This window comes from Sarcophilus harrisii, chromosome 1 (assembly GCF_902635505.1).
Source record: "Sarcophilus harrisii chromosome 1, mSarHar1.11, whole genome shotgun sequence".
Lineage (NCBI taxonomy): Eukaryota > Metazoa > Chordata > Mammalia > Dasyuromorphia > Dasyuridae > Sarcophilus > Sarcophilus harrisii.
This window is the reverse complement of record NC_045426.1, coordinates 591447036-591469358: the sequence shown is the minus strand read 5'-3', so window position 1 is coordinate 591469358 and position 22323 is coordinate 591447036.

Below are 22323 nucleotides of genomic sequence, written 5' to 3'. Positions count from 1 at the left end.
ACATTTTTTCACTTTTTGCTGATTATAGTTTTGTCTTGAAGAAGGAAAGAAAAGGAAGAAGAAGAAGAACAACAACAACAACAAGAACAAGAACAAGAACAAGAACAAGAAGAACAAGAAGAACAAGAACAAGAAGAACAAGAACAAGAACAAGAAGAATCAATGAGTAAAAACTTGTCAGAAGGCTATAATTTATGGTGCAGGTCACTCAGAGACCTCTTGTTTGTGCAATGGTATGCACCAGTTCCATAAACATATGGTTTAAGTTATCAGCAAAAATGCTCAACAAGTGCATGCAAAGGTCTGGTGCAAATGGCTTCCATTTTAGTTATTTATAGCTGTCCACAACCATAGTTGTTTTTATTTGAAAATTATTAGAGCAATTACGGGGTGGGGGGTGCGGAATTTCAGTGCACAGCCAAGAATGATTCATGCCATGAAGAATAAGCATAGAAGTAACAACTCTGCAGGCTATTTCTTTGGGGAGAGAGCTCACTATTAAGATTTTATTTTAGTCAGATTTTGTAAAGCTGATCTATAATGCAACTGTTAATTTATTTTCTACCCCTTCCCTCTTAAAAATAATTATTTAAGTGTAGATAAAAACAAAAGAAATGCTTTTAAAGAGGTTTATGTTTGAATACATATGACTTCCCACTTATTACAAACCCTACTTAATTCAATAAATGTTTATTAAGCATCTACTATGGTAGGCACTGGGGATACAATTTGAAAACAATATAGTTGTGGCTATTTATAATCTGATGAGAATGAGGGGACATGACAGGCAAGCAACCAGGCAGACTATAATAAGATTAAACGAAAGGCCCACTCAAAATTAAAGGAGAAAATTTGAGGAAATAGAGATCAATTTTAGCTGCGGTGATTTAGGAAAGCTTCATGGAAGTTGGAGCCTTAGAATCAGAAGGACAGTAGAGTTCACTGAATACCAACTTCAATTATATGTGAGCATTTAGAAAGGGAAGTGGCAATTACTAAGAACCAGCATAGCTTCATTGACAACAGGTTATATCAAATTCATAATCATTATTATTTACATTTATATGATACTTTAAAGTTTGCAGCACACTTTTCTTATAATAATTCTGAGATGTAGGTAGTATATGTTTACAGATAAATCTGAGGATTTGAGAAGCTAAGTAACAAATTAAATGACAATTAATAAAAAGAACTAATAAAGCCCATTTGAATGGTAACATGTAAAAATAGGAAGAGCCCTGTAGAAAGATAGTCACCTTAATTCTTAATTTTGGATTCTGGGCTTAATTGTCTAATATGTTCTCAGAAATAGATAGGGAGGAAGGAAGGAAAGAAATGAGACAGGAAGGAAGGAAACAAAACATGTTAGGTGCCCATTATGCCAGATACTAAGCTAAAAGCTTTACAAATATTATTTCATTTGAGTTTCACAATAATCCTGGGAGGTAGGTACTATTGTCCCATTTTATAGCTTAGGAAATGGAAGCAGACAGAGATTGAATGACTTGCCCAGTCAGGAACATACAGCCAGTAAATATTTGAGCCTGAATTTGAACTTGTTAGCTGAATGGTATCTGCTGGATATGGCAAAATTCTGCCTTGATTTCCTAAAAGGAGCAACAGAGGTTGTTTCAGACATTTGGATCAGCCTATTTAAATGCAGAAAGGTGGGAGAATAAGAACTAGAAACAGTTAATAGTTCAGTTTGGTTGGAAGGTGAAAGGAGGTAGTAAGAAATAATCATCTCTAGCATTTACATAGGGCTTTAAGATTTTTAAAGCACTTTATAAATATTATCTCATTTTACCTTTCTAATCCTGGGAGTTTATTATCTTCATTTTAGAGATGAATTAATTTAGGTAGATAGATTTTAAATGACTTTTCCAGGATCACAAAGGTAATAAATATCTGAAACCAGATCTTAAATTCAGATCTTCTAATTCTATCCACCATGTCACCCAGATGGAAAGGTAGGTTTTATATAAATCATGAAGATGTTTATATCTTATACTAGAGACAATAAAGAATCACTTGAGTTTCCTGAGTAACATGGATAGACTTGAGCCTTAGTAATATTATTTTGGCAGGTTTGTCATGGATTGACTGGAAAGAGAGAGGATATAGGTAGGTAGGCCAATTAGGAAGTTATTACAATCGCATAGATTAGGAACCATGAAGGCCTAAACTAGGTTGGTGGCAATATGAATTCAGAGAATAATAACAGTCTTGTGTTGACATGCAAAGGAAATCTAAGAAGGCATAGGATAATTGGGGCTATGATCATAGTTAGTGAAAAGAAGGAAGAACTATTCACTCCTTTTTCTTCTGCCATGGAAAATGATAATTAAACCAGGAAAAATGAAGCAAAATTATTAAATAAGATAATAATATACAAAATCAGTGAATAAATATGTTCATATTATAGGCCAATGAGTAGAAATTTCCCAGCAAAATTCTATAACACATTATTAAAGGGATAGTTTATAAGCATCTAAAATGGGAACCAGAGATGAAAATGATCCAGAATGTTCTAATCAAGAATAGGCCATGTCAGACTAACCTCATTTCCTTTTCTTCTTCTATTTTTTAGACTACATTAATGCCTCATGAAACCAGAAGACAAATATAAATATTGAATGCCTAGATTTTAGCAAAGCTTTTGACAAAGTCTCTAGTGCCATCTTTGTCTATAACATAATAGATTTAAGTTTGTTTTTGGTAGACCCATTTTTTAACAATTTTAATTCATGGAACTATGAAAATACAACATGTTAGAGTTGGAAAAAGACTTACAATCTAGTCTAAGAAACACAACATGATAACAGAAGAAGGATGATTTGGGTTCCAGTCCCACAGCAAAGCACTTTGGTCAAGTCAATTAATTTCCCAGAACTTAGTTTCCTCATTTGTCAAGCAAGAGAGTTAGAAGAAATGGCCTTAGAAATTCCATCCACCTCTAAATTTATAATCTTATGATACTGTAAATTTGATTTTTATATTGAGTTAAAATATGTCACTTTTTATCTTCTAGAAGCAGCTAGATGTAGAATGAATAGAGTGCTGAACCTAGAGTCAGGAAACCTCAATTAAAATCTAGTCTCATACACTTACTGTCTGACCTAGGTAAATCATTGTTGTCAATTTTCTCAATTGTAAAATGATGACAGCACTTAACTCTCAGGGATGTTGTGAAGAACAAAGGAGATAAGTTGGTAAAATATTTGGTTCAGTGCCCGGTAAATGATAATGCTTGTTCTCTTCCCCTTAAAAATTTTTTTTCTGGTTCTGCCCTCTAAGGCTAACCAGAATTAGTTTAATTCATTTACTACATGAATGCTTTTCAAATACCTCAAGACAGTAATCATGGTCCTCTTCTTCCCAAATCTTCAGGTTAAATTTATGTCCTTAGTATCTTCAAAAAATACCCAAGTGACCAAAGTTCGTCTCTTAAAGTGTTTATGAAATGATTTGATGATTACATCAAGGATATTGTAATATCCTTAAGGGCAAGGATTTTGTTTTTTGTCTTCATATCTCAGTACAAAGGAGTGTTTTTAATGCAATATAGAGCTGGAAGGAACTTTCTAGATTGTACAAAGTGGCATAATTAAATGAGCCATAGATTTAGGGTCTGCTACCTAAATGACATTTAGCAGATTACAATCATCTTATATATGATGAACTCAATGAACTGTGAAGTCCCTTCTAGTACTAAGCCTATTATCTTTATGTAATGACTCATGGTCCTACTGAGTACAGATCCCTCTCGCACTAAAGGGCCACTGTCCGAGATTTATATTTATTGAGTTTAGTCCTCAGGGAGCCTAGTAACATACAGGAGTATTAAATTCTTCCTGCATTCTCTGGCTCATTATACTCCCAGCTACAGTATATAGTATATAGATTCAAAGGATCACACAGGATGTTCTCTGAGATTCTTTTCAATTCTAAGTCTGTAATCTATGAACTAGTTAAAAAGGAATCATCTACTTCAAGAAAGTAGGTTTTAAGGACTGGGGAATGAAATTCAAATTATCCAAAGATCTCAGTAACCCCTTTGACTATTTTTTGGATTTCTCATTTAAAGAAATATCAACTTTTTTTCTCTGCAAAATGTTTATTTCTTTATTTTTTGCATTTAATTCTCTCTTCTGAGATAATATTTGTAAAGTACTTAGTACAATGTTTGGTACATAGTAGGAGTTATATTAATGCTTATTCTCCCTTTTACCTGTATTATGATCCCTTTTACACTTTTTTTCCCTTTCTTCTTTTTACACCTGCTTTTCATGTGATATACATGATATTTCCAGCTGCCCTTCTTTATAATCTTTCCAGATGTTTATATTTTCTTCAACTTCTTGAAATTCTAACTGCAGTTGTAAGGACACATGGTTAATAACTAAATGGTATTATAGTGCTTTACTTCATGCATGAAAAAGATTCTGCTTGGACTTCCATTATTAAGACATGTACTTTTAGTTGTTCTTCCAGTAGTGGAAATTGATTTAAACTGATCCAACCATATTCTCCCACCTGATCCTGCTTTAGGAACAATGGTCATATGCTGGCAAGATGACTGTATCAGTGTTAATAGAGCCATAGTACAGATCAAAGCTAAACAGCTCCCATGCATATCTTGTCCTTATTAGCACCATGTTCTAAATCACTACTTCCCAATGAATCACCACATTTGGTGTGTAACAAAGATGTTCTTGATGCATTGAAATATCAATCTGGCTATTCTCAATTCCTTTCGTCAGTTTAAAGTCCAAAGAATAACAGGCATGTGGAGGTGCTAGTAACCATGTGAAGACATGCAGAAAGAATGGTGAGGTATGGGATGCATGTGTAAGGACAGAAGGGAGGGAGAGAAAGGGAGACAGATAAATAGATAGAGATGTGTGTGTGTGTGTGTGTGTGTGTGTGTGTGTAAGTATTAGTGTGCATCCTGTGATCATTTGCATAAGATTCTCCTTGGTGGAAATTCATTGATCAATATTCCATGTCTGCAACAGGGGTATAATTGCTAAGATTTTGGGAGAAGAGAGATTGTGGTCTTCTGGTTTCTATTTCTGAAAGAAGAGATACATGATTTCAAATGCTTTCTCTGAAGGGAGAAAAAAGGAAGAAGCCAACATATAATTATATCCTTACCCCCAGCTAACTACATCAAAGAAATTAACTCGGGGAATTTTTTCTGTGGGTGAAAACTGGGACTTTCTTGTGTGAACTGAGATGCTTCATTAGGGAAGAGCTAAATAATTCTGTGTATTTTCTAGTATATTCTCATTAATATGATTTTTTTTTCTGATTTCTCTTTGCTATTGGCTTGGATAAATGGGCTTATCTGCTATTTGCTAAATGTGTTCTTTGTGTTATTGGCATTTGATGGGAGCACCCATTCTCTATAAAAGGATAGCAATTAGGAGCACAGTTTAAACTTAGAAAATTATTTTCCCCAGACTAATGATATTTATAGGGACATATAGACATCATTTTGTATGTCCTCTTTTCTCTGAGGAGAGTTAAGTAGCAAGATTCTGATGCCAATTTCCTACTTCCCTTCTTGGCAGGAATCAATCTCTTTTGGTGGGGAGTGGGCAGAGGAGACGCTAGAAATATATCTATTCATATTTTTGTTAAATACTTCTGGACAGATAAATATGAACACAAGTAATCTACATGGGACATACAGATACACACACCCTACATATACAGGTGTGCTAGTAAAGCTATAAAGCACAATAAGCCAAAACAAAAACGAGGATCTTAGGATTAGAACACGTAGGTAACAGACCTACCTTTGGTCAATGGATTTGGAGTCAAAGGAGCTATGTTTAAACCCTGACAATTCTCATCATTCTAATTTGAACTTAGCCAAAAGCACTTAAATTTTCTGGATCTATTTCTTCAATTATAAAAGAGGAAGTTTAGACTAGATTTTAGTATTAATAGAGGCCAGCTCAGAAAACATACATGCGAATGGGTCTTTGCCCTGACTATTTTTAGTGACATGTGGAATCTGTCCAGGTCATTTCTCATGTAACTATGAGACTGTGTTCTGGCCATTTCTGAAAAGACACATACTTTGGTCATATTATAATTAAGGTGTCTGGTTGGTCTCCAGGTACCCTTTTGAGGAAGATATTTTACTCAGTAATTAGAATCTCCTAATCAGGATATTTTAAAGGGAGAGATAAATTATGCTTGCTATTCTTTTCTTCTAAAAATGAGGCTTGCAAACTTCAATATCTCTCCTTTGGGATGTGAGACAAGGCTTTCTTTCTCTCCATCTTCTGCTATTATCAAGCTTACTCATACATGGGTAATGAGAGGAAGTGCTTTTCTAGGCACAAGGCACTCTTCAGCAGTCTCACAAAGTCTTTCATGTATAATTTTCTGGGAGAATAATAAGATTTATGATTTGTTTTTGTATATATTTGTTAATAAAGTTTTGTGACTCTTTTGTGGTAGAGAAAATAAATAGCTGTCCTATACATGATCAACTTTGCACACTGAGTAACCTTGAAAAGAATTTAGGGAAGATTTAGATATGAAATATGTTCAAACTAAGCTTTAGAAATTTTCTCTCAGGCTACAGGTTGGTCAGGTGGGATGGTAATGATCCAGAGAATGCTGAACAAATAAATATCTCTCCATAGTACCATGTCTCTGGGGACTAAACCCAGACAGTATAAACTCAGTTATAATTCCAATTCAAGCCATCAAATTCTAAATCCATAGCTCATTCAACTGTACCACACTGTATCTAGGCTCCATAAAAGTCCCTTCTAGATTTAAATCTTATGATAAGTATTCTGATAAATCCTAAATACAGGCTGTGTCATGAAATTTTTCTTTTTAAAAAGCTTGTAGCCTTTTGATCTAAGCAAAAAAACAAAGTTGTTGAGTCACACATGGGGACATTTTGTAGTTATAAAATTATGCTTTTTTTATTTTATTACCCTTGGAGACCTCTCTCAAGGGTTCACATGAAGTATCATAAAGACTAATTGACTTGCCTTGAGTCAAGTCATACATTCATGCAGTAGTAGAATTTACATCTGATGCCCAGACAGTGACACAAGTTGGAAGCTACTCAGTCATGAAGTCACCACATCCTCCAGTTATGGTATCAATCATGAATGAATCAGATAGCAGTGAAAATAAAATCATTTTTCTTATTATCATTACTTTTATTCTGTTATAATGGCTTAAGCCTATGAAAAGAATTGGTTTTCCAAAAGGCAGAGATAAGGAAGGAAGATAATGCTCAAATTTGCCTAGATGGATATATCATCAAAGTTATACATTGATTGATAAAGAAATGAAGAGGCAAATTTGAGAGATTTTAAAATATTTTGAAATATTACATTGACAACAGATCTACTCAGAAGCCCAACAAGGGTGAATTATAGAATCACAGCATTTGAGAACTAGAAGAGACCTAAATAGCTATTTAGTCAAATTAATAGACAAATCCCAACTCTAACATATTCAATAAGTAAGCTATTCACCCTCCCCTTGAAAACTTTCAAAGAGGAAGAATCCATGGGAAGCCATTCTGTTTTTGGATAGATTACTAAGAGTAATGGCCAACATTTTACATGTATTCACAAAAAAGAATAAAATATTAATAATTCAATCAGTCCTATGGCAAGTAGGAAAACAGTTGTTGTATACCTATCTTTATAGTCAGCAAAGTTCCAATTAACTTCTTACATTGTATACTATATATTTGTTCCACATGTATATATGGTAGTTTAATACAGTAAGAGTGCTAGACTTGGTCCAGCAGTATTATATTAGCTAGGTGATCATGGGTAAATCACTTAACCTCGTTCTCACTCATCTGCTTTTGCATTTAGTTTCCAAATCTCATTACTTCTACCTGTTCAACATCTCTTATATTTGTCCCCTTCTCTCCAATTACATAAGAACCATCCTACTGAAGGCCTTCATCATTGTTGACCCAGACTTTAAAATAGCCTCCTAATTTGGTCTCACTTTATCCACTCTCTCACTTCTCTAATCTATCTTCCACATAGATACCAGATTGATATTTCTAGAGTATGGATTTGACCATGTCAAACACTTTAGTAATTGCTTATTTCCACTAGAATAAAATGTAAACTCATTTGTCTGGCATTTAAGGAATTTCAGAATTTGGCTCCAATCTGTCTTTCCAAGATAATTACACATTACTCCCTCTTAAGAAATTTACACACTAGCTAATCTAATTTATTTGCTGTTTTCTATACAGAATATTCCATGCCTTTGCACATGTCAATGTCCATGCCTCGAATGGTCACTTCTACCTTTTGGAATCTTTAACTCCCTTCAAGGCTCTGGTGTCTCTACCTTTAAGAGGCTTTCTTGATTTTTTCCATTTTTAATGATCATTTCCTCACTCTACAATTATTTTATTTATTTAGAATAGATCTTTTATTTCCTAATCTGTGACCATGTTGTATCCCACCCCCCAACTGTCCTAGAACATAAGCTCCTTAAGGACAGGGACTGTTACAACAATTTTTCCCCCATTTGTATCTCTGGTTCCCAGCTTAATGTTTAGCATTGTAACAGGTCTACTAAAATAGAATCCCAAGTGGCAACATTTTACTTCCTAAGTTTTAGCTACTTTAAGTACTAAAAAAAAAAAATAAGCTTGTACTTCACTAACAACAAAAAAATAATTTCATATTTGTAAATGTTAAACTTCTTTAAGTATTTCACTAACTCAAATTTGTCTTCTCCAATCTAGTGTGGTTTTGGGAAAGAGAGAGTTATTGTTACATTTTTCTTTAGGAAAAAATATTGGTGTGGTTTTTAAATTTTGTTGGTTTTATTTATATTTCTTTTTCCCTAAATAAGTTCAACCTATCCTAATTTATGAAACTGCTAGGAATCCTAACCAGCTTTGTACATTCAATAGCTACATAAAACAAAGCTTTGACTTTAAAAAAAATAAAGGAAATAATTATATTCTTAATGAAATGAACATGTTTCCTCTTACCCATCAGTCACACAAAATAGATATATGCTATTTCTGGTTAACAAGTTATGGTACCCCTGTAATGAATAGTTTTATATCCAAAGAGAATGCATGGACCTGGACACAAGAGTAGAATTAATTGTATTGTAGTTCTGTTCATGTCTTAATATTTAGAAATCCTGTGTATTTAGAAATTAAGAAGAGACTATATCAGGTCAATTGTAATGTACTTAACATGTTGAATAGGGTGAGCTAATATAAAAATATATGAAGGAAAGGAATCTATGAGGAAAGGCACAAGCTTAAACTGGTATATAGAAATTTATCTACATATATACATACATACATATTATATATATTTCTAAATATACATAATATATACATCTATATACACATAGATTGCAAGCTCCTCAAAGGCTAGGACTAATTGATTCCCTTTCTTCCTTGTAACCCCAGGGCCTAGCATTGACAATCAAGTAGAAGGTGCTTAGTAAATGCTTGTTGAGTTTGACACCAAAGATAAGGTATGAGAATTTGGCTCTTCCCACACCTTTGCACAAATGTGGAGTCCACAGGTGGGGACAATTGCACATATTGTCAGATTTTTTTTTTCAATTTTTAAAAAAGCTTTACTGATTTTTTTTTCTCTTTTCCTCTTTTTTTTCCTTTCTTAAAAATTCTTTGCTATGAAGGACAGCTCTCTCTTGGGAGTGATATTGTTGTAAATCTAGGCAATGTTAAAACAAAAGATATCAATAAAATCCATTTAAAAATAAATTTGTTGATTTATAGATTGATTATATTCTTCTGGAGCCAGTAAGAAGCTAAATAGTGAAGTGGAGGTTGAAGGTAGTTGTTCAACAGGGCTTATCTTCTTTTTCCTTGGTGGATAAAAAGTATTCACCTTGGTCTTTATTTGGAGATTTTCTCCTGCTCCAGTTCTTTCTCTGGAGAATAACCCTGAATATTAGAATGGATGCCAAAATACCACTTTTCATTCTTGGAAAAATGAATTCCAACTTTTATTGGGTACTTGATGAGATTTTGACATTTCCAAACTATCAAGAAGTCTGAGACCAAGGATAAATCATCCAACTCAAAATTTCTTGCATATTTCAAAAATCAGTCAACAAGTATTTATTGGACACTGTTCTCTGCATCCCATCCCCCTTTTCTTTACTTCCTTCCTCCACGGTACTTGGAGTTCAAACACCATGTCCTAATTTCTTCTCAACAAGACAGTCTCCTGATTTTAATCTGTTCCATGCTGATTAATATCTTAACATTAATATCTATCAAATACAGTTCTGCTAAATGTGTCTTCTATTTTATGAGGCTCTATTAAATGTGTCTCATATTTCTTTTGGCTGTTTATCATTAAACCTGTGATTGCTTCTTTTAAGGTCACTAGTCTAAAATCCAAGCTGCATAGAATGACTGCTACACTAACAATTTTAGAAATTATTGAATTTTTTTAAAGAGTGAAAAATCTTTCTTTTACAGATGGCAAAGCATTATTATTGGATTGTTTTTGCATGAAGTATAACTAAAATAAGCTATTGAGCTGTCTCAATATGAAATAATATATTGAGTTTCCCCTACCCCTTTTTTCAGATTCTCTACCAAAATATAATAAAATTAGATTCTTTGTTCTAGGGATCCCAATTATGGATAAAACATAAATAACACATAGAAAAAAGATAATGCACTTCATAATTTGGATTAAGACCCATTTATACAAGTGTAGCCCATTTGATTAAATGGCATCTATTAATCTTTTTTCTCTACCATTTTAAAGTTTATCTTCAATTTTTCCATTCCCCTGTCATTAGCACATGTTCCTAATGTCAAAGAAGTAACAAGAGCTTCCTAGAGACAGGTGAAAGCCACAAAGAAAATGCTGATACTCTATATTGTAAGATTTCTTCCATCCCTCCTTCATTAAATTTATCAGATCACTGATATCTAGCAATATAATTTTGACCCCTTGTGAATATTCATTTCTGGTAGCTTAACAATTCTGTGAAACACTAACCATCTAAGTCTATACCATTTAGCTGATTTCCTGGGAATAGAATGCGATTGGATGACTAAATATTGAATAACTTGTACTCTCTTTAAAAATTATGGTACTCCCATTATCAATCCTAGACTTATGTTGGTTAAATTTACTGCTTGGTTGAATAGTATAATGTCAATATATAATTTTAGAAAGCTATTATTCTGCAATATAAATGATTCAATGATTAAACCTCCAATGGTACAAAATTGGAAATGCATTAAAGTTCTTTTTAGTAAAGAAATCCAATGTTCTAAAATTTAAGTTGTCAAGTCCAGATTGGTCCTTGAAAGTAATCCCCAGTATAATGTAACCTTGTTATAACAGGATGCCAAAATGGTCATCTAGTCTCTCCATGAATACTTCCATTAAGGGGAAAACTTACTAACTCATAAAGCAGCCAATTTCACTTTTAAATAACTTTGATTATCAGGAAATTTTTCCTGTCATCAAGTCTCCATTTGCTTCTCTACATTTTCTACCCATTGTTTATAGTTTTGCTTTCTGGGGCCGAACTGAAGGAATTTGGTACTTCTTATAAATGATAGCTCTTTAAATATTAACATATAAATATCATGTCCCCTCTGAGTTTTTCCCAGGATAAAGATCCTCAGTTTCTTCCATTGATCATTATATAATAAAGATTCACCATCTTGACTGTCTTTATGTGTATACTCTCCAAATCATCAGTGTACTTGCTAAATTGTAGAGTTCAGAATTGAACATAATAATCCAGGTGTGAAATATTGACTCCCGAAGAATTCTGACTAAGGCAGAATATAATAGAATTATCACCTCTATATTCCTAGAAACTAAAACTCTCTTAATGAAGCCTAAAGTCATTTTAGATTTGGGGGATAATACATTACCCTTCTAACACTCAGCAAACCCAAAGCTAAAATAAAACTCTTAGACCTTTATCAAACTACTTTTAAATTATGCCTTCTTCCCCACATTGTTTTTGTCCAAAATGTAAGATTTGATATATATCTCAAGTGAATTTCATCTTCAGTTCAGAAAATCCCCTTGCCTCACAATACCTTTTTGGGCTCTGGGATTTTTATCATCTAGTGTATCAGCTATACTTTCTGACTGAGTTTTACTTTTAATTTTAAAATCATGACTTCTTTTACCTTGCTTGAATCATTTTTTAAAATGTTAAATAGCTAACCATATCAGATCTCAAACTCAATAAAAAGCAGTAATTATAAAAAAAAAATCTGGTACTGTCTAAGAAATAGAGATCATAAAATAGGGGAAAGGACCTACATGTACAAAAACTAGGAGAACACTGGGCAAAGAGCAATGTTGTACAATAAAGAACTGTGAATGACTTAGCTATTTTCAGCAATATGATGATCCAAAATAATTCTAAAGACTCGTGATAAAAAATGCTATCTACCTTTAAAGAAAGAATTAATGTTATCTGAATACTTTTTCAAGAATACTCTTTCCCTGTCTTCCTTCCTTTGTCCCTTTCTTCCTTCCTTTCTTCTTTGAGTCATCTTGCACAAAATGATTAATATGGAAATGTTTTACATGATTGCATTTGTATAATCTATATCAGAGTACTTATCATGTCAGGGAGTGAGGAGAGGAAGGAGAAAGTCTTTGAATTTGGAACTCAAAATTTTAAAAAGCAACAATAACAATATTAAAAATTATTTTCACATTTAATTGGGAGAAATGAAATATTATTTTAAAAAAGAATGTTAAACAACATGCATTCCTAGTACACTCTATTAGAGGCCCCCTTTTATGTGTGCTTTGAGTCATAAGTAACTATTTTTATAATTGGTCCCTCAACTAGTAGTGAATTGGGTGTATTATCACCTAATCTACTTTTTAAATCTTTTCCACAAAAATAGTATGACAGGGTCTGTCAAATGCTTCGTTAAAATCTAGGTGAACCATGGTTATAGAATTGCTTTCAGGCTTAGTGACCTTTTGAAAGGAAATAAAATTATTCTGGAATAGCCTGTTCTTAATATTCTTAGTGTTGGATCTTTGCAATCACCACTTCCTTTTATTATGTTCTTCAATGATCCCTTTAAAAATCCATTGTAGAATTTTCCCAGGAACTGAAGTCAAACTCATTGACTGATATCTTATAACCAATATATTGATTATTCTCTTCACATTGTTGAAAATAGAAAATTTTTCCTTCAATTTTTCTGTAACTTAATTTTTTTCCACAAACTTTTCAGATATCATTGAAAGGAACTCAATAATCATTTGACTTGATGAGTCAAATTCAGCAATTTAATTTAGCTATTCTTATCTCCTTACTTATATTAACTACCATCTCCCCGTTATTCTTTTATTCTATCATTTCCAGTACAATAAGAAGTGAAAAGCTCTTACCTGTTCTTTTATCATTGTCCTTTCCACTCCAACTTTTTGATCCTCATTTTTTATCCATTAACTATCTTTGCTCACCTTTTATACACAACTTTCAAAAATAAAAATAGTTAATGAGATCCCAGTCTTCAAACAATTCCCTTCTTTCTCTATGATTTTTTCCACTTTCTTGTCTTCATAACTTAATTCTTAAGAGTTTTCTTACCCTTAAGAGCTGACTACCTATTATAGGATCCACTCTTCTTTGGAATCCTTTAATACTTGTTTTTCCGAAGGCTAGAGTACCTGACTATGTCCAAATTTCCTCTCTTTATCACAAATTCTAGGAGGGTTTTCCTTCCACCTGGGATTTTCATAATTTCCATCCTAAAAAACATTTTATCAATGTGAATTATATTCAGAACCATAACAGAAATTTTCCTCATTGTTTTTTATACCTGGGAAGATAATATTATCATTAATTCAAGTCAAGAATTTTTTAATTTTCTGGATTTGACAGAAAAAAAGTTCCAGCAAATGCTTGAATAATTGAAGTTCCCATCACTATTTTAGAATGCCTCTGCCACCAGATCAATATTATTTCCCAAACTCCATTTCTACTTCATCTTTCTGTTCAGGTTGTCTGTAATATACCCTGATTACAAAACTGCTTCTGTTTCCCCATCTTTACCTGAATGCTCTTCACTTTACTTCCTCATTCTGATTTAGATATCAGAGGAAACTTCTTTTATCAATACCAGTAACTGTTCTATAATTGAAAGAGTTGTCTGGGATCACTGAAAATTAACCTCTCTGTGGCTGTGCCCCAGGGTCACATAATCCATATGTATCAGAAGCAATATGTGACCTTAAACCATCCTGAACCTGAGGCTGGCTGGCTATTTTATTATACCTCACATGTAATAGCTATTTTAAAAAGTTTATTGAATTGAATTTTCCCATTGCGATGATATTAATCTCAGAGTTGGAAGGGATCTTGGATGAAGCTAATCCAATCACTTCCAGATGGATAATTTTTTTTTTTTTTTTTTGGTAACACATCCACAAAAAGTCATTCAACCTCCTCTTGAATAGCTCCAATGGCAGGTAACTCATTATCTTACAATGTAGGTCATTCCATTTTTCAGGAAGCATTGTTAAGAAATTTTTCCTTATATTGAGCCAAAATTTGTCTCTACAACTAAGACCTTCAAAATTGATTATAGTTCTCCCCTCTGGATTTAGAATATCTAATTTTTCTTGTATGAAATGTTCTATTTTTTAAAGTTTGTAATTATATAATGAACATGATTTGAATATTACAAAGAATATTAAAATGTTATGCAAATTTAGAAAAGAATATTTTTCCCCTACAGTAAGACAGATACTTCTGATTCAAGCTGTATGCATCTGAAGCTAATTTTTCAAATGTTTGAAGATAGTACCATTACCCTTTTCTGTTTGAATTAAAGATACTTTACAAAATTACATATCCTCTGGGTTAATTTTTTTCTTAATAATGCTTAAACTAAGCTAAAGTTATTTAAAAAAAAAAAACTTCCCATTTATCTGAAGGAAAAAAACTTCAATCAAGGTTAAAATGTCTAGACCACAACCAATCATCTCTCAACTTTGGTTAACTCTGGGGCATCAGTAGCAATTAATTAAAGAATTATTTTGATAGATCATAATTCAATTTAGGGAGCAGCTAGATGGATGAAGTGCTTGGAACCAGAAAGATTCATCTTCCTGAATTCAAATCTGGCTTCAGTCACTTACTATGTGAACCTGGACAAGTCAGCTAACCTGTTTACCTCAGATTCTTCATCTTTAAAATGAACTAGAGAAAAAAATGACAAATTATTGCAGTACCTTTACTAAGAAAATACCAAATGAGGCCTCAACAAGTCAGACAGTACTGAAACAACTAAACAACAAAACTACAATTCAACAAATATTTGTTGAGCATCTATTTTGTATAAAACTATAATAAATAAGAGAAACAAAGATAAAGCACAAGAGTCATCTGCCTTCAAGGAGATTATAATCTATTCATCTCATCTATTTAACTAAATATATAATAAAACTTTGCCACAAACACAGAAAGGGATAGTTTAAGAAACATAGACAAATAACTTATAATCTGATAATTGTCTTGGGTAAAATAACTTTATTAGCAGCTTTAGTTTAAGTGTAATTAAGTTACTTTCTTTGTTTTATTGTCTTCATTTTTAATCGTCTTTTCTCCAGATATTTTCTTTCATTCCCTTCAATTAGGTCTTCAAGTTTCAGAGGCCAGCTTCTTAAATCCACACAGTTACATAAAGTGTGGAGTATGCTTTTCAGAACATCTTCATGACACTCTTGAGTAGAAATGGGTATTTATCTCAGAACTTCCTCATCCACAATCACCATTCCTAATCTTCTGCTCTTCCCAACTCAACTTATTCCTTTAAGTCATATTAAACTCTCTGCCTCTTCAAATGACTGTATGTTTACTTATTTATTTACACATTATATCCCCTCACAGACACTTTCTTCATAAAAGGAAAACTGCTTGTCATCACACTAGTCTTTATATTCCCAGCACCTATTGCAGTGTCTCATTCTAGATATGGTCCTAATAAAGAAATACTTGCTTGACTGAATATTATACTTATATGGAGAAAAGGCAGGGAAAAAAGAAGTTTGGTAAGAATGGACATTTTAAATGAGAATTTTTCTCAATTTGAGAAGCTAGAATTATAATAGATGATATTTTCAGAAAATTCTAAAGGAAACACACAAATACATAATAAGATTCTTTTTTAAAATAACTTTTTATTGACAGACATAATAAGATTGTATGCACTAAATTGAGAACATTTTTTAGAAGTCTTAAGCTATTTTGAATACATTAGACTTCCACTGCTCAACTTCAGTTCAACTTGTTTGATCTGTGAAGCCTTGGCATCTGGCCACATTTATGTCTGGAGTTTTTATTTCAGTGAGAAGAAGCTCCTAAGCTTTGTAATTTGTAGTAATAGCAACACAAGTACATTTTACTTCCTAGCTACAAGAGTCCTAGATGGCTGTGGAAGATTAAACTCCTCTTTGTCACTCAAAGAATATGATAGTCAAAGGCAGAATAGTGTTATTAATATGAACAATATCAGCCTTGACATGAGGGAGACTTCTTTGGTTTGAATTATCACTTATCTGTGTGGCCATTGCCATGTCATTTAAGCATCTCTAAATTTCAATTTCCTCATCTGTAAAATGAAAATTATATTTAATTATCACTGGTTAATTCTCTGCTCTAAATTTATAATCTTGTTTTCCAAAAGCTTATAGTTTTGTGAGAGGGTACTGACTAATCAGTGAGCATTAAAATCATGACATCAGCAACCAAGTTAGCTGGGACATTTTGTTTCCTTACACTATCTGCCTCTTTTTCTAGGGCAGTTCAAAACTCCCTGTCAATAGGCTGTGAACTTTCAATTTCATTGCTATCTGACTCGTCGAGTTCAACTGTGTAAATTGTCCCAACAGACTGACAAACTCCTTATGGGTGCTCAATTGGAGTAAATTTATTTATGACTTGCAAGGGCATTATCTTCCCAGTGTTACCTTTGGATACATTTCCTTAATATCTAGAGGCTACTTCAAGAAATGTGTAGAGAGGTGTCCAAAACATTTTTCTGGCAAAGTTTCTTGGGGAAATCAGCAGCTTATTTTAAAAATGAAACCATCTGGAACTAAAGGAGGCTCATGAAGATAGTAGGGAACAGATTTTCTCTCTTTAAAACAAAGCTATCCCTAGTTTAGCTGATACTAATTTGGCAGTTTTAAGTACTTGAGAGGATGGCTGTTTTATGCTGCATAGTTATAGTTGGATGAATATAGGGGAAATATCAGATGATGGGGAAGTAGTAAGGAGCATGAAATTTCTTAGGAGATGGCTCACTTCCACTAAAATACTTTCTGGACACCTTCCCCTTCACAGGTATAGTTGGTGACAGAAGAGAGCTGAAATCCATAGAAATCCTCATGTTGGCAAGTGCTATAGATACATATTTCTTACATGAAGAACAAAGAAATCAGCTTTTATAGCTGAATAGTAGGGTTCTGTGACCTTATATGTCAAAAACCTTCAAAACTAATATTTGATGTTCATGTCAGAAAAATCTATTTCTGGCACATTCTCAAGTTTTTTAACTCAGAAATTGGAAGTATATTTCTTAATAAATCTTATTCTTGGCTCCCGTGTTTTGGTCAAATAGAGATTTAGTCTGGGATTGGAGAAAGGAATAGGAGAAAGAAAAGAAGAGAGGGATGTATTGACTGTCTTTCTTCATTTTTAAGGGTAAAAGCATTTGCTGACTAGAAATTCCTTTTCACGAAGATTTTAATTTCTAGTTTTTTGCAGAGATTATAAATATCTTAAAATGTTAACTCACAATTGAGGGTTGCCATGGATTTAACAGTCATAAAAACATTGGCTTACATTTAAATTAAGGCAGAAAGAGGTAGGAAAGGTAATAGAGTAAAAGCTTAGGAAACTGTTTCAATTCATTCCCTAGGAATTTTTTTTCCCCTTTTCCTCTGCATTTCCATCAGCCCTCATAAGAGATAATTCTTTATGATAAAACTTAGTATCTACATTTTCCCCAAACAAATGTTTTGTAATTTTAAGCTTACTGTTTCTCTCTTCAAACCACTTTTCCAAGTACAGAATAATCATTTGACTGTTCCAGTCAATGGTCACATTGAAGATTTACACCAATGAAAGGGCATAATTCTATATGACTGGCTATACTAATAGTGAATGAATGTGCATTTATTAAACATCTGCTACATACTTGGCATTGTGCTAATCTCTGTAATACAAAGAAAGGCAAAAACAGTCCTTGCCCTCAAGAAGCACAATTCTAATTGTATAACATTTTAATTCAATATAACCTCATTGGCTTCTGTTATCTATAAATTAAGAGGGTAGGTTAGAAGGCCTGTAAAAACCCTTCTAGCTCTGGAATTATGACCCAAGAAATTCCCTTAAGAAAAGAACAATCTCTCACTCACCTCTTTCTCCCCATGCAATCTAAACTAAGTTAAAAAAAAAAAAAGTGACCCTCCGTTTTGATTCTTTTAATTCTTCTGCCTATACATATACCTATACAATGATTATTTTCACTTAAAATTCAAAACATTTGATAAGCTTGTTTTTATTGAATACTTGAACCTTTGTCTGTGGCTCCATTAATATAACAGCAAATGTAAAAATAAAAATCTAATCAGCTGGTTGTTTCACATTTATATATTAAATTTGATTCCCATGGACCATTTTCATGCATATACATACCATTTGATAAAATGAGTGACAGAATTAGAAATGGAAGAAGTCTCAGAGACCAATTAGCTAGTCCAGCTCTTATTCAAATCAGAGATCCCTTATATACCATCCTAGTTAAGTGTCCATCTGGCCTTTGCCTAAAAATCTCCACTAAACAGCTCATGCTAAAGTTCTCAGTTGCGTATGAAGAACATCAGTGGGTTCTGGGTACTTTTTAGTGTCAGTTTTGTCTTAACTTATAAAATTCTCAATGGTAAGGATTATACTTCTGTCATTCTATATAGTACATATACAATGTATATAGATTTTCAACCATTTTAAATGAAAAATCAAAATATGTACTTATATCACAAGGTTATCATAAGGATCAAATGCAATAACATGTGAATTGCTTCGCAATCCTTAAAGCATCATATGAATTCTGGCTATTAGTACTATCAGCGTTACTAATTATTACATGTGGGAATTTTGTATAGCATTTCTGGGAAATGAGATAGGCAAATCTTCTCTTGATCTGCCTATTTCCCTTTAGCAATTATTTTTGATGGTTTCAGGATCCAAAATGAAATTTTCCCTTTGGTGTGACAATTTGGGGACCATGACAGTGATTCTTCACTTGGATGAATAAGAGGTCTGATCATTATACACTTTGGATTGTCCTTGAATGGCAGACATTAATTGATGGGTATCATGCAGCCACTTGCCTGAAAATTTGATCAGATGTCAATTTCAAACCTATAAAATAATGAATATTTTGGAGGGGGTGTACTATGAACTATAAAATCTGAATGACATGTAGGTGAGAGAAGAAATATTCAAAACATTGATGCAATTTATGAACATGTGGCAAACAGATGTGTCAGAGCAATAGTTATCCCCCAACCCCTTTTATAAATTTGCATTATATTTTTGTCTCTCTTTCTCAAGTTTGAACTTTGTATTTTATACTTTATTAAAAAAATTTTTTGCCAGGAAAATACATGATTAATAATTGTGGATGACAGAACTTTGGTTTTTTAAGCTACATAGTGAAAGATAAATATGATGAGGACATTTCAACCTATGTATATTATACTTATTACAATGAGGCTTCTCTGTAAGACTGTCTGAATTGAGATTATCTGTGATTTATGAAAATGTCACCAGTGACCCCAGTTCTGGAAAAACTCTCACAATCCCTTTTATTATAATCATCACTTCAGCAACAGATATCACTGGGGGAAAATTACCTTCAAAAAAATCAAGAGAAGTTCAACTTTTCTTCAAACATAATTAAAATTGTGCCGGTATCTAGGCATAATAAAGTCAAAATAAAATCAAGGATGAGTAGAGGGAAAATGAAAACATGACTTTGCTGCAAATTATAATGATAGTCTGATACAAAATGATAGAGAAATTGGGACAACACAGGACTTCATTTCTCTCCCATTGTCTACAATCCTCTGTTCTTCCTGCTTTCATTGAGAGAAACTTGGTCTCTGTACTCAAGAAGCTCAAATTCTAATAAGGGATCATTTGAATTTAGCTTAACCATCCTATGCTTCATTTTCTTCATCTATAAAATAAGAAGGTCAGAATAAAAGGACTCTGGTGCCTTATAGCTCCAAGAACCATATTTCTATAAATTCTCCTTAAAAAAAAGTGATAAGATTAAATATAGGAATACAATAACTCCTATTCCTCCAAAGCAAACTGTGACAATGCCTTTAGAGTAATTTCAGATTTTAAAATTAAAGGTCTTAATGGTAGCCAACAGCCTTACAAATAAACATAAAGATTTACTCCTAAATTTCTTACGATACTATTCACTGTACAGTAGTTACTTAGATTATAAAAATAAATGTGTTCAATGTCTTTTGCTGCTCTCTGGGGAAAAAACCCACCAAAATATAACTTTGCTGTAGGTGGATAGCTATTTGTAAAATCAGTCAAGATCAGATAAATGTAATTCCCACCACACTAAAATGATATTTACAGAAGAAAGTGGAAAGTCTGGGGGAAATTTTTCAAAACACAGTCAAGGAAAACCTGGAAGACTGATGGCTAATAGCTTGTTCTTTGAATTTTCCTTTGATTTCTTTAGAGCATGCTAGGAGTGAGGGGGTGGGGTTGAAAGGGCATGGAGACCCTTACACAAATATCTGGGTTTCTGTTAAGCAAAGCAAAAAAAAAATAATAATAATAACAAAAAACCTTATAGCAGACATTCTTGACCTACTTCCCTACTCCCCTCCTCTTCCCACCAAAAGGATGGCTGGCAGTTGTCGAGAGATCATGAAATGACAGATTGCTAGCTGTGAGGCCTCCTACAAAGTGTTATAGGAATCAGAATGAGGGAATCCTTTGCTTGATGTGTGTGGGGGGGGATTAAAGAAAAGAAAAAACTGAGTCTTACTTCATATGCTCATTTTTCATTCAATTAGGATAAATTATAAAAACAGTAACAAGAATGAAAACACATATGGTAACAATATCTTAATGTGTTTGAGAAATAATGCAGAAGACTTTCTTAACCAGTTCAAAAAAAGTTGGGGATTCTTCAGGAGTCCAAATGGAAATCTGGTATTTTGATTATTCAAACTGCTTTCTATCAGCTCTTGTCTGAACACTATCTTCTGTTTTACCTGTTTATCAATAGTTATGGTCAATAATTTTAGTGGTTCTTCCTGTAACACTTAAGGAATAGCTCCTTTTAAAAAAAATGTGTGACATTATAATTTATGTCTTATAAAGTTGTGTATGAGTATGTATGCTTTTTTCAGCAAGCAAATGAGTCAAAACTGTTAGACCTGAATAACTGGAAAGACATTTGAGGTTATTCCTAAATGGAAGTGCTTTGGCAGCTGACAAATGCAGGATGATTTACAATTCCTGGAGTACTTCATGTTTTGTTTAACCAGTTTCTTAATATTCAAAGTACAGGGGCTTGGAACTTGAATAATAACAAATGATTTTTAAAGTGCTGGCGATTCTCCAGCTTTCAAAAAATGCCCCTTTCAAAAAAAGTTTTCCAAAATTCAGAGTACCACATTTAAATCCAATGTGGAAATGTAAATTTCTTTTTATTCCAAGGATAAAAGAGTTTAGTTAAGCAAAATTTAAAATTAAAACTACCCTATTTCTTCTGCCTTGGTGCTATGGCACTAATACAAGGTGACCCATTTAGAATAGGGTCCATTTACTGTAATCTGGAATTGCGAGAATATTACTTCTAGACGGTACCAACTCCAAACTTGAAGCTTTGGTAAGGAACCACATCAGATTGAATTTCTTTGCAAAATAAAAGCTAATTGTATATTAATCCATGCTTTTGAATTTAACTCTAGGTAACCTGGAATCCTATCAACATTGCAGCTTGAAATAATACAAACACTGCCATCATCTTAATACATCATCTCTATCTTTGTTGATGGCACTGCTATCTTACAAATCACTGAGCCTTGAAGTCTAAGCATCACTTTTGATTCTTCCATTTCTCCCCCACATCTAATCAGTTGCTAAATCATTCGTTTTACCTTTATAAAATCTCTCCTACTTATTCCTTTCTTTTCATTCTCATTCTAGTACTCTAGTTCAAATTTTTATAATTTCTTA